Genomic DNA, 13,173 nt, shown 5'->3' with positions numbered 1-13,173 from the left:
AATACTGTCAAATACACTCATACATGCTTATACAAGATGTTAATGAAAAGATGCAATAACTATTATCTACATATTAGCCTAAATTTCTAAGAACTACCGCTACTTGAGATTTCTAGACTAATATCATCATGGAAAAGAAAATAATACCATTATCCTAAGTGCATAGTATAAACTATTTTTATACTTTTTCTATTTTTATACGACAATTAATAAGTAATATATAACATAATGTGTGCTGAAACATTTATAGCGTGTTTCTATACCACCCCCAAACAGAATCATACTTTGTCTCCAAAATATGAAGTGAAAATAAAGGATAGGAGTATCATAGAAATGTAATACCTCTACTTTTATTTTTGTCCAAAATTAATTATTTCGCAAAATTTAATATATTATTGACTATGTCTTAAGTTGATTATTAAATTGAAGTGAATATGTATGTACGTTTGACTTTTTGGAAAAAAAAAGAGGGAAAATAGTTTGTTTGGTTTGAAAATGATTTAATAGAAAAGTTTTTAAGTTTTAAAATAATGTGCAAAGATTTTATTAATAAGGAAATATGGAGATAATAATTTCGTAATCTATGATAGAAAATATGGAAAGACTTTGATTAGAAAGAAAATGACTATAATTTGTGGAGAGAGAAGTGTTTTTATTTGAAAGAGAAAATGGGTAGAGAATTTGTAAATATGGAAATGTCTTGAGTTGTTTTATACCTTAAAAAAAAAAAAAAACAAAAGAAGATTAAAAATAATAAGAATAAAGAATAAAGAAATTGAGTATTTCTATGCTTAAAGTTTTTCGTTACTTAGTATTTCTAAGGGTTTTCTTGGATCTATGTGGGATATTTTTATTGCTTGAATCTTACATGGAGTGGCGTTCTTTTTCTTATTGTTGAAGAAAAGGTGAGTAGACCTCACTAATTAGTCATTTTCAATTATTTGGTGTTGATTCCTATATATTACATTCAATTAATTAGAAAACAAAAAAATATATGTTGCGTATCTTGGAATGTTAAATATTAGTGTATGATTAATAGTCTTGAAATGGTTGTTGTAATCATAAGGGTTCACATTTTATTTGCATGAATTAAATTTAATATTGCAAAGTACTTATTAAGGTTTAATAACGTAAAATAAATCAAAGAAAATGATTAAAATTGTATTAGTGATTAGACCTCGCTTATAAATGATTATTCTAATTATTTTGGTTGTTGTCTTTCTATGGTATTCAATTAATTAAAATAAAATATGAATATAGCGGGTTGATATTTACGAAATGAATTGGTACTTGGAATGTAAAATATTAGTGTATGTATAGTAGTTATGAAATTATAGATATCAATATCGTTTTACATATATTTGTATGAATTTAATTAGTTCGTAGTACTTGCTAACGTTGTATAATGAAAAAGAGATAAAAAAAAAAAAATGCATGCCTAGTGATTAGTCGTTATTTTTAAGTTATATATATTAGAAGTTCTAACATTCAATTTTTTGTGGTTGTTTCGTTTGAATAGTGACATGAATAAATTAAAGATTTTCGGATGAATTATAATATATGTATTAAGTGTTGGTTTCGTATGAGTATAATTACTTATAGATTTTGTTAGCATGTAATATACGTAACAAATTGGAAATGCTGTAATGGAAAATTTATTTATTGTTAAGACGTGTTTGATGTTTAAATAATGTTTGGATGGATTAATTAGAAATCATTGTAATGTGAATCAAAGTGTACGTATGATTTTGGGGTGACATGACATTCCTAAAATGCTATAAAAATATTATGCAATATGTTTGGAGCAATTGTGACATTATGTGGTATATTGTAATTGTTGTTCTGTTAAATGATATGATATGTTAGGATATCTATTAAATGCGATATTTTTGAGAAATAAATGTAAACACTCTATTATTATATTTGTGAGATGCTACTATGAGGTATTATAGTATTTGTTGATATTTCTAAAGGGATTGTGGTTTAGTGCAATATATTTTATTTGGCACGTGAAATAATTAAAATAAGATGTATCACTACTAAAAAAATGGCTTGTAATGACGGCTAAAAGCCGTCATGAAACAGGTTTAATGACGTTTTTTAACTAAAGAAACAACCGTCATTATAGAGCCCGTCATAAAAGTTAACAAAAACTGTCATAAAGCCCATGACAGTTTTAGTAAAACTGTCAACAAAATTCCTTTCTTAATGTCAAAAAATAGGTTAGAAGCGTCATATGATGGACAATATTTATGACGGTTTCAATTAAATTATCAACATTCAATGACAAAAAGCGTCAAGATATACCTTTGCTTAATGACATTCAAACAACAAACGTCATAAATATTTTTTGATTTTTCAAAAAAAAAAATCAATAAATATATATATTTTTTTTTGTAATTTCCATTGTCTGCCTGTGGTGGATATCATTTAACATGTAAGCATTCCAATATTTCAAACCATAACAAGAAAAGTATACAACTTTGAACTTTCCATTAACTTATCAAGAGATCGAATAAGTGCATAACAATAATGAACTAGTATATACAACAGTGCTAGAACTATGAAATGACCAATGACTAACATTGTAACACTCCATTCGATTCAGCATGACTAACAAAATATTAATCAGCTAGCTAGACCTAAACAAATCGTGTCATGCTCAACTGGCTATTCATCCATCAGATGTATCTTCCAATTTACATGTTGAAGATTATCCCATTCTTGCATGCCAATTACAAGCAATGTAGCTAGGGAACTTGAACAATGCCCCCAAATAATAATTTGCAAAAACCTGCACAAGTTCCCAAGATAATCTAAGTTTTAGTTAATACTTAATAGTTCAAGAAAACCATGCATATAATTCATCAACAGACAATCAGCGAAAATTGTATTTCAAGAACACAACATAACCAGTAACAACAAAATAATAAGAATAATAACAACAAACAATGAAGTAGGGAAAAAATGAAAAGAATTTAATGTTGAATGGTTTCAATTATTACCTTGGGATATCAAGATCAGAAAAGTTCCGGTATCTATCCTCAAATACCTGAATGTGAATCAAATATGAGGCGATTTATTTGCACAAGTATGTCCTTAGGTTAACTAGGGAAAATAAGATATCAAGCCAACAATATAACATACCTCATATCGCTTTGAATCCAAAGCCCCAACAGGTTTAGAAAGATCTCAAAAGGTTGATGACTTATTAAAGTCAAGTTTCTCAGACAAATAATCGGCTAAGACCCATGGAAAGACAGGATACTGAGTCAAATCATTATAGGATCTGCCCGCAAGCGTGTTGAGTACCATCAGATACTCAAAGTTGGTCATATCCTTTCTTTTCCAGCACTCTTGTGCAGTTTCTGCTATCTCCAATGCTACACGTCCATCAACAAAAGAGGTAATTCCACTCCGATCTTTGGAACTACCTTACGGAAACAAAGAATCATTTCTTGTGGAAACTATCAACATTCCAACATCTTTGGCAACCAGTTGTGACGTGAAATTTAAAAACACAGGGGCAACTGAATCATTGAAGAAAACCTCGATTGCAGTGTACCTTAGCAAATATCGCGTCCAAAGAGCAACACTATATATTGAGGGGTTAAACCGCTGCTGCTCCAGTTGTTCTAGTTGAACCCTTTCCTCTTGCAAATACACTAACAATAATAGAGATTATAAATTTTATGATCAGTAATTCTAAATTAAAGTGGGGAAATAAATCAGAAAAATTATCAGATTTGGTAAAGTAAATTTCAGTGAAAATCTTCATGATCAAATGTTGAAGCTCTGGGATTTGGATGATCTGTTGCAAGGTTCTGGTGATGTTCCAAGGAGCCAAAAAGAAAGTTAAACGTGATAGTATGATGATGAGATGGATATGGACACTAATCCTTCAACCTCTTTTAAAGGAACCAAGGGTTCAAAGTCAAGTAAAGGTCAACAAGCTCTTGATGCTTCCAACAATTTCTTTGCCGATCTATGATACTTATGTACCTCTGTACAAGAAAATATGTCTGGTAGAAAGGTCCTATATGTTGTGATTAACCTTGAAAAAGATAATTGAGCTGTTTGTTTCCTCAATTGCCTGTTGCCCTTGGTTTTTCTTTAAGAGGTGTCTAGGAAATCTATGCAATGGTTTATTGTATTCTGATCGTCAATCTCTTTCTGAAGGCATATGAGTTGAGATTTTGAATAACTATGGAATGGTTGATTTGATCGGATTGGATAAAAAAAAAATCAAAACAGTACCTAGATTCTAAATTCAAACAAATTAGCTAATAAAGAAACACCCTCAAACCAAGCAAAAATCAATACAGTATATAGATACTAATAAATTCACAAAAAATAAGCAAATAAAAAGCGTACCTTGAAGCAACCAAAATCAAACGAAGCAGTATCAACCCAACATTGGAATCGCTATCAGCTCAATTAAGTAGTGGAAACCAAGAACAATTAATTGACAGAGACTGAGTGATGGTTGAAGAACAATTCCACAGTTGTTGCAACGAAAGGAAAATGGCAAATAACATACCTCAAATTCTAAAGATACCTCCTTTTAGCTAGGAGTCAGATACCCTAAACCCCAAATTGAAAACCCAAAAAGAAAAACAATTGATTAGGTCGTGCAAACAATTAGAGGAGATAGAAATCAACTTAAGAGGGAGTTTACCTGGTTCGTCTTCCTCCTTCAAGGTCTCTTTGACCGGCCGGTTTGTCTGCTACTGAGTTGTTGTTCATTTGCTACTGATTTGTTGTCTTTCTCCTACAATCTGGTTAGACAGAGATGGAATTGAAAGGGTTGGACTTTAACTCTGATATCGGTTGGACAGAGAGAGAGAATTGAAAGGGGAGAGACAAAAATTCATTGATTCATTTATTTCCGCTCGAGAGATCGAGAACAAATTTTGTACTTTTTCTTAACTTTGTTAATGGAAACGAACTACACAAAAGCTTCAGATAGGATTCACGAATTGAAGAAAAATGGTTATGGTGGAGTTCATAGAAAATTTGCTAGGTCTTCAGTTAGAGTTTGAGAGGAATATTGTCGAGTGTAAGAAGATGAAGATGGACTGAAACAATAAAGCTTTTCAGGAAGGAAGCCAGGGAATTAAGCCGATAAGCTGAGAGGTGTTTTTGAAATTTCACCTTAAGATTTGTTCGATATTCTGAATTAGAGAAAAACGATTTGCTCTTTTGCCCTTTAGCCTAGTGCTAGGTCTCATTAATGTTGACGGTTCACTTTTTGTACTCACAATGGTTTTTCTTTTGCCCAAATTCTTGACGGTTGAATATGGTCCGAGAACTTGCACCAAAAAAATTGGAACGGTTTAATATACAGCTAACTTGAGTGTTTTAGGAAACCCGTCTTAAAATCATAATATTTTCTTGACGCCTGTGTCATACACGACATAATATTCCAACAGCCGTCATAAAATCATTATATTTTTTTGACGCCTATATCATACACAACATAATGTTGCAACAGCCGTCATAAAATCATAATATATTCTTGACACCTATGTCATACATGACATAATGTTCCAAGAGCCGTCATAAAAATATCATTAAGACACCTATCTTGACGGTTTTCAACAAAGCCGTCAAGATAGATAAAAAACAAGCGTCATCATATATCTTTTTTTTAGTAGTGTATTGTGATATTTCCAAATGTTGTGGCTTAATGCAATAATTTATTTGGCACGTGATAGAGTGAAATGGTTATGAGATACAAATGTATGATACATGAATAAATTATGTAACGAAAATCTTAGAACCTAGCTACCACAACTCATGTGATTGGCCCTTGTGTAGGGCATATGTGCTATGATTGGCCCCTGTGTCGGGCGTATGAGATGTTGATTGACCCTTGTGTAGGGCAGTCGTAGCCGAATAGTAGCTTGATTATCTCGTTCGCAAAATTTAGAACAAGATGTATGATATTTTATGCCGAATAGTGGCAGTACTCACCTAATAGCGTTCGTGTGAGGGTTACTTGGTATGTGATTTCCCATTTAGGGTAATTATGCACATAGTGATTCATTACGTGAAGGAAGGCATGTGGATATACATGTTCGGCGTTGGGAAGCGATTGTGATAGCCAGGAAAATTAGGTAAAATATATAGATGACGTGATTCTAGAGACATTTGAAGAAACTCTAAACAATAATTGTGATGATATATCAAAGTGTACGTTAAATCTATAATAAATGATTTATTGTGCTTATGAAATTGGTCATTGAAATTGTTCTTGTTGGTTCAATGAGATTATTGGAATTATGTATATGATATGTTTGTTTTATTGTAATTTATTTTGCATTTACAATGGTTTTGCAAAAAGGTGGGTGAATTGATTATTTATGCAGGTGTGACCCACTCTGTGATTAGGCCTACACTAATATAACTATAGAGTAAGTTTTAGTTTTATTATTTTATTATTAGATGCAGTTGATCTAGTACGGTTTGGAGCTAAGGCGCCTCGATGTAGGAACTAAATGCTTTATTATTATTGAATTGAAAGCTAAGGCGCCTCAGTGGAGGAACTACCTGCCTTAATTATTGTATTTAAGAATGTTGTATTATTCGTTGGAAGTTAAGGCACCTCGGTGGAGGAACTAACTGCCTTATTGATTGTATATATATATATATATATATATATATATATATATATATATATGTATAAGTATGATTTGTATTTTATGGCTACTATACTCATACTAGCATTGTTTATAATGCTGACCTGATTTGTATGTTTGCTTATCGGGTGTGTTTATAAAATAAACATCGTCGATAAGTCTTGACAGGATTAGTGTTGAAGAAGGTTGATTGCTGCTTGTGGTTTGCGTTAGCGTCTCATTATAGAATATGTTTTGTTTTCCCTTGAGGTGCAATATATTTTCAATTGAGACAATGTTTTTGTATTTTCAGTTGTAATTATAATTGAAACGATGTTTAAGGGGAAGTTTGTAACTTAATCATATTTGAGAATTTTTGTAATGTAGAGGACTTTTGTTTTTAAATTTTTTTTATTGGTTTCAAATTATTGGAATAATTAAACGGATAATGGGTTTTTGGAAGTTGAGAGTGCATCACTCCTCGAAAATCGAAGAGTCGGAAACAAATATTGATTTTCCGATTTTGTCGAAATTCGTGGTGTGACAAGAAACGTGCTTGTAAATAGGAGCACCTGTAAAAAAAGTTAAACGATAAAAATATAAAGGAATATATTGCAGACGCAACTCCTATATGAATTCCATCAATTATGGAGATAACAGGAAATAAAAAGTTGCTTGGGACGTAAGCGGACTCTAACAAGAAAATTATATATATTACCATATATAGTTGTTTCTAATCATGCATTTTCCTCCGGTTGCTCCTCACTTGTGAAATGAGACTCCTTTAAGTCTTGCATATCTATGACTACTTTCCATGCCTTCATCTTGTTTTCATCTACCCTAGCCAACCTATTTAGTGCAATTTGGCCAGACGGGGTGTATGGGGCTACTAGGTGAGGATGTAGGTGCCAACCAGGCCAAACCATAACATGTAAAGAACGGCCTATAGCATTGATCATGCGCATTGTATCAACCTTGACCCAATCAATGAAACGTGTACAGAATTCCGGAAAAAAGAATCGCATTATGCGGCAAACCATAATAGGCATAAGAAGGTACTCATGCCTTATTGTATGGGCTCGTGCTAAACTAGACACTATGGTCTTGGGAATATCAAAGTGCATACGTCCCTCAGCTAAAGCAAGGAAAACGTTACATGTGGCGCTATTCACTGTTGAAAAACGTCATTCCCCTAATATATTGAGCATAATGAAAAACATAGTAGAGCCTATGTTAAGGGACAAGCTTTTAAGGTTATGTTATGTTGGCCTTGGTCTTATAAACGGAAGATACCTGCCCCATAAGAGCATTCCCAATGCAAGTCAAAATAATCCCCCCCTTATCACCTCCACGTAGGCACTTATTCTCCCTGTTTTCACCAAAACGGTGAAAAGCAAGGTGAAGCTGTGTAATGCAAAGGTGAAAAAAAATATAGGACGGGATGTTGGATTCCGTCTAGAGGCATTTTGATTGAGACGGAATGTAACATCCCGTCCGTATTTTGTCTGAAGTTAAAAAAAACCGAAAAAACACTCGAGACGGAATGAAAAAAACATTCCGTCTAAAAAAAAAAAAAAAAAACACACGAGATGGAATCCAACATCCCATCCGAAGTTAACAAGTCAGCCACTATCTCGGTGGAAGGTTTCACCTTGAAATCAACTGGGTAAAATAGTCACCAGTTTTTCACCTCTGCATTGAACACCCATTTTTCCAAAAACTGGTGACTATAGTCATAAACCCCTCATAATCCCCTGCATTGGGAATGCTCTAAGTCCCATGGAAGTATACATAGTTGTAATAGAAGGTATTATCCGACATGTAATCCCATGTGTCTTAGCCAGGAGGCATAGAAAGTCCTAGTGCCAATGCTAACAAAAATTTGCTTAAATCCATGATTTAATTGTTTATGTTGACAGAGAACACTTGTTCTCAATCTTGGTTATTAAAAAATTTACAATTATCATAGAAATAAGCAGTAAGTTGATGTGAATAAGTATCACATGGATATACCAATAGAGGGTGCCAACCTCATTAGTTAATCATGTTGTCGAAATAAAAGCCATAAGTGTCACTATCAAGCAAGTCATAAAGAGACTGTTTCGGTATAATTTTTGGAGTAGTCATAACAACCGAGTAATGAATTAAAGTACTACAAGTTATGAAAAGTGGAACCTAGAAGTCCGAGCCTGGATGCTTTTGGTGAGGGCGCACGCGCGCTTGGAATAACCCTTTAGAGAGTGTGGTATGGGTGCGCGAGTAGGAATGCTGATACCAAATTAATACGAGTGCGGTGCGCGCTAAGTTTGTTCGTGTGTGAAGCGCATGTGTGCTCTGAGATGCAGTGATGTGTTTAGGGTTTTCAGTTATGAAACTACATGCTTAGAGATTGTTTTTATAGTGTTTGGTTGCTAAGTATAAGACTGGATTGTTGCTAAAATAAAAAGATGTGAAAAAACATATTTTAAGAATAGTTTTCTACACATGAATTCTATTTCAATTTTTGAAATTTCTATATATAATTAGCCTCTGAAATTTCCTGAAAATTTGACATTCCACGAAATTTTAGGTTCCTAATTACATTATGGATCCCAATTGAATGAAAGAAGGCTCATGGGTTGCATATAATGGGTTTTCTCTATTAGATTAGCTTCTAAAATTCCACAAAACTTTGAAATTCCTCGAAATATCAGGTACCTAATCACATTGTGGATCCCAATTAAATTAAACAAGACCCAAGGGTTCTTATATTTTGGCCCAAAACTTATAAAAATGTGATTAAGGCATGCAATTTCATACGTTCACATATATTAAAATATACCACCCCCAAATAATTTGAGAGGGTTCATGACATTGATCAATTAAATTACCTAAACATGCTGAATATCAACTTATAAACTATATGGTAAAATTAAAATATGTGATTAATCATGTATTAAATTTAACAATACGTGCATAGATGAATAATCACATAAACAAATAAATACTAACTACTTAATTAACAATTAATTAAACTAAAGTACTGAAATTAAAACAAGTATGGAAATTAAATAGTTATTAAAAAACAGAAATAAATCTAAATCAAATTCATCACAACAAATGTAAAATAAATAAGTTATCCCTGAGAAGAATAAGGTCCTGAACCTCCTGGCTGGGGTAGACATCTCAAGACCTCAGCCTGAAAAGCTGCTTACACGTATCTCTTCTATATTCTCTATAGAATTAAGCATGTCGGCGTGGTTATCAGCTATGGTTCGAATGTTATGCTCTAAGCTGTGGTGATCACGTTAAATGGAACCCTGACACTTCTGTATCGATTCACAGAGTGTAGATAGGGTTCGTTGATGATCATAAAGCGTACGTATCCCGCTATGGAGTAATGAAAAACTTGCAAAATCAGAAGTAGCACGATCCACAACATTCTTAGCAAAACAAACAGGATATTCATCTTCATCCTCATCCTGATCCTGATCCATCAGCTCTCTCTTCAAGCAATGTCCAATGCCTTTGAACATAGTCACTATACGCTTTTGCGTTTGAGTGAAGCTTAATATGCGTCCTAGGTGACACAGGCACACAACCCCAAGATAACATAATCTTAGTAACTAAAACAGGTAGGGGTGCAGTGCTCAGGCCTACATCCATAAGTTCTTCACGCAGAAAATCAAGGAGGCAAAAACCATACCGGCCTCTTGTTTTGCAAAACCCAAAGAACGTGCAGGAATGACAAGCTGATGTCACTCGACTTCGAAGTGCTACAAAGGTTATTTCCTAGCCATTACGTCACAACCAGCTGGTTAATCCTAAGCGACTGCTGCCTGGCATAGTGTGAACGATCATTGTATCAACCCTCAAGCAGCGTCTCTAGCAACAACTGATCCACTCCATCAAACTGGGATCTCTGTAAGGTCAAGGTGACCTATTTAACGGGTATCCCAGTGATGGTAGCGAGCAAATCATGAGTCACATCCATGTGAACTCTATCCAAATCCACAAACATTCTCTATAAAGGAAGTATCCTCTTATTCTGATAAAACATTAACACCAAATCCTCATGGTAGTACTCCTCAGTAGAGTACCACATTCTATCCCATCCTCTAGCACGCATCTTCGTACCATAGAATGGCTGGAATATCTCCGCATTAAATGCGAATTTCGACATGATTTTTACTAGTCGGGACATTGGTAGGTGATCAGCTCCCAAATGTGTGTTTTATTACCCGTATATTGCTGTATTACAGTCCCTCTTACACTTAACAAAAATACAACTCATAGCTTTTACTGCATTTTTCAGGTTAAGAAGTATTTCAGACCACTTATCATAAAAGCTGCATCTTAGCACTAAAATGAGCCTTAATCACGTTTATTAGGAAGACCAGTAGCTGCTATGGAAAAGTGCTTAAAAAGTCAAAGTCAACAGGTCAAAGTCCTCAAATCAGAAGACCAATGATGGAGGCCCTTATATTAAATTATGGAGACTTTATCCCTAAACCTATCTTGGTCATGAAGAAACCAAAAAGTAAAAGCAAAAGTAAAAGCAAAAGTGAAAGGGTGAGGTGTCTAGTTTGTAATGGATGAAAGGCAAATTTGTAAATGGCAAAAGTAGGGGTATATAAACAAAAAACAAGGGAGAGAGAACTTATCCATTGTCTTAGGATCCAAACCATTTGGTTTGTTTATTTTCTTGTTTTGTTTTTATTTTCTTATTATTTCATTTCCTTTATTTCAATCAACTTGTTCTTTGTTTCAATCTTCATCTTGTTTGCTTGTTTCATTTCAATGTTTTAATCAATCTTCATTTTAATGTTTTCATCAATCTTCCTTTCATGTTTTCAAGTCATTTTAATCAACAATCAAAGCTTTCAAGTTCTTTAGCTTAGAACCATTCTAATATTCAAGAGTCTACCTTTCTTCTTCTATCTCTCTCACTCAAACTCTAAATAATTTAGGATAAACACCAACTTCTAAACTCTTTTGAAGTATACTTCCACCAATACTAAAGCTTCAGTAGGTTGGATTTTGAATACGGGTAGGGCTTTAAGTAGGAGATGATTAGGGGAAGGTGCTGTAAAAATTTGGAGAAGGCCTGTTTTGATAAAGGAGCGTGGCGCGTTTGGATTCAGTTTCTGATAGGTGCGGTGATAGGTGCGGTGCGCGCTAGGATCGATTTAGGTCAGGTTTAATTTCGTTTGAGAAGATGAAGTGAATGGGCGGTGCGCGAGTTTAAATGGGATGGTCAGTGGGGGTGTAAATATCGTGAGTTGGGTGGAAAAATGAATTTTGGCCCAAGCCCAAATCTTTTATAAAATACCCATCCTATCCTGCTGCCTCGTAAAACTTAAAACTAAGATTTCCGATTCATTAGCGGTCCGATTTTTGCGAATGAGCTATGAAAATGATCAGCATGAAAAATGCTATATAATAATCTAGAAAAAAAACTCAAATCTAACCACGGGTGATATATGAAATAGTGGAAGAACGCCTCAAAATGCGTAAATGGCATAAATTATGAGGGCGAAGGAAAATCTAGAAGACTAGATTATGTCACATGAATCTATACGACTTAAAGCCATAAACAAAGATAGGAAATTGAAAGAACAAGGTGGGGTGATTACCCACCCCCAAACAAAATTTTAGAATAGGATGAATTTTTTTTGTTGTGGTGAAAAAGAATGTCTTTTAAAGTCAGATACCTTAAACTTTCTAATCTATCTAATATTTATGGGTTTTATATTTTCTAATTTATATGAAAAGGATTTTTGAAAAATACAAGAATAAAGCAAGTAAAAATGTAAATCACTCCATAGGAAAACACTACTAAAAAAAATGAGAAAAAGTGCAAGAAAGGAATACGTGAATTACATTAACATGGACTAAGAATCCGACACTTATAACCACACACTCCGTAAGGGGGGTCCGGTTACCTTAATGGAGCACTTCCAAAATATAGATTATGGATAGGAAGCACACCAAATCCTTATAAACAAGGTCTTGTAGAAGGGTTTCTTCTACCGCAGGTGAACGTAATTCGTGGAAATGTTTTAAGTGTTGGTTATTTATTTAAAAGGTACTGTTGTCTTTGGGATTTACCAAAGTGATTACCCCTTGAGGAGTGACATCAATAACCAGAAATGGTTCGGACCAACGTGTTTTTAATTTACTAGGAAAAATATGCAAACGTGAGTTATATAGCAAAACTTTTTGACCAAGGTAAAACTTTTTATGAAAAATATGTTTATCATGAATACGTTTCATGTTAGCTTTATAATCCTTCGCTAAATCGTAAGAATTGCTACGGATTTCTTCAAGCTTATTTAATTGTAATTTGCGCTTGACACCAGCGGCGTTAATGTTGAAATTAAAACTTTTAATAGCCCACAGGGCACAATATTCCAACTCAACAGACAAGTGACAGGGTTTACCAAAAACTAAGCGGTAAGGGGACATACCAATAGGTGTTTTAAAAGCCATTCTATATGCCCATAAAGCATCTGTTAGGCGTCTAGACCAGTATTTCCTATCAGGATGAGCTATCGTTTCTAAAATCTTTTTA

The 13,173-nt window shown here is 33.8% G+C and overlaps 1 long non-coding RNA gene across 2 annotated transcripts; it reads right to left on the bottom strand.

The window, feature by feature from the left end:
• Positions 1 to 2,474: 2,474 nt before the first annotated feature.
• LOC147508754 (uncharacterized) lies at positions 2,475 to 5,251 on the bottom strand. Of its 2 annotated transcripts, XR_015216436.1 has the most exons (6): positions 4,679 to 5,251; positions 4,541 to 4,584; positions 4,375 to 4,432; positions 3,148 to 3,665; positions 3,006 to 3,052; positions 2,475 to 2,794 (listed from the first exon to the last, which is right to left on the bottom strand). It is a non-coding gene; the product is annotated as an uncharacterized LOC147508754 (long non-coding RNA). The 2 variants fall into 2 exon arrangements; XR_015216435.1 differs by having other exon boundaries at positions 4,375 to 4,584; positions 4,679 to 5,248.
• Positions 5,252 to 13,173: the final 7,922 nt, after the last annotated feature.

The sequence above is a fragment of the Coptis chinensis genome, chromosome 3 (genome assembly GCF_015680905.1).
Source record: "Coptis chinensis isolate HL-2020 chromosome 3, ASM1568090v1, whole genome shotgun sequence".
Taxonomy (NCBI): Eukaryota; Viridiplantae; Streptophyta; class Magnoliopsida; order Ranunculales; family Ranunculaceae; genus Coptis; species Coptis chinensis.
This window is presented reverse-complemented; position numbering and strand designations above follow the sequence as displayed.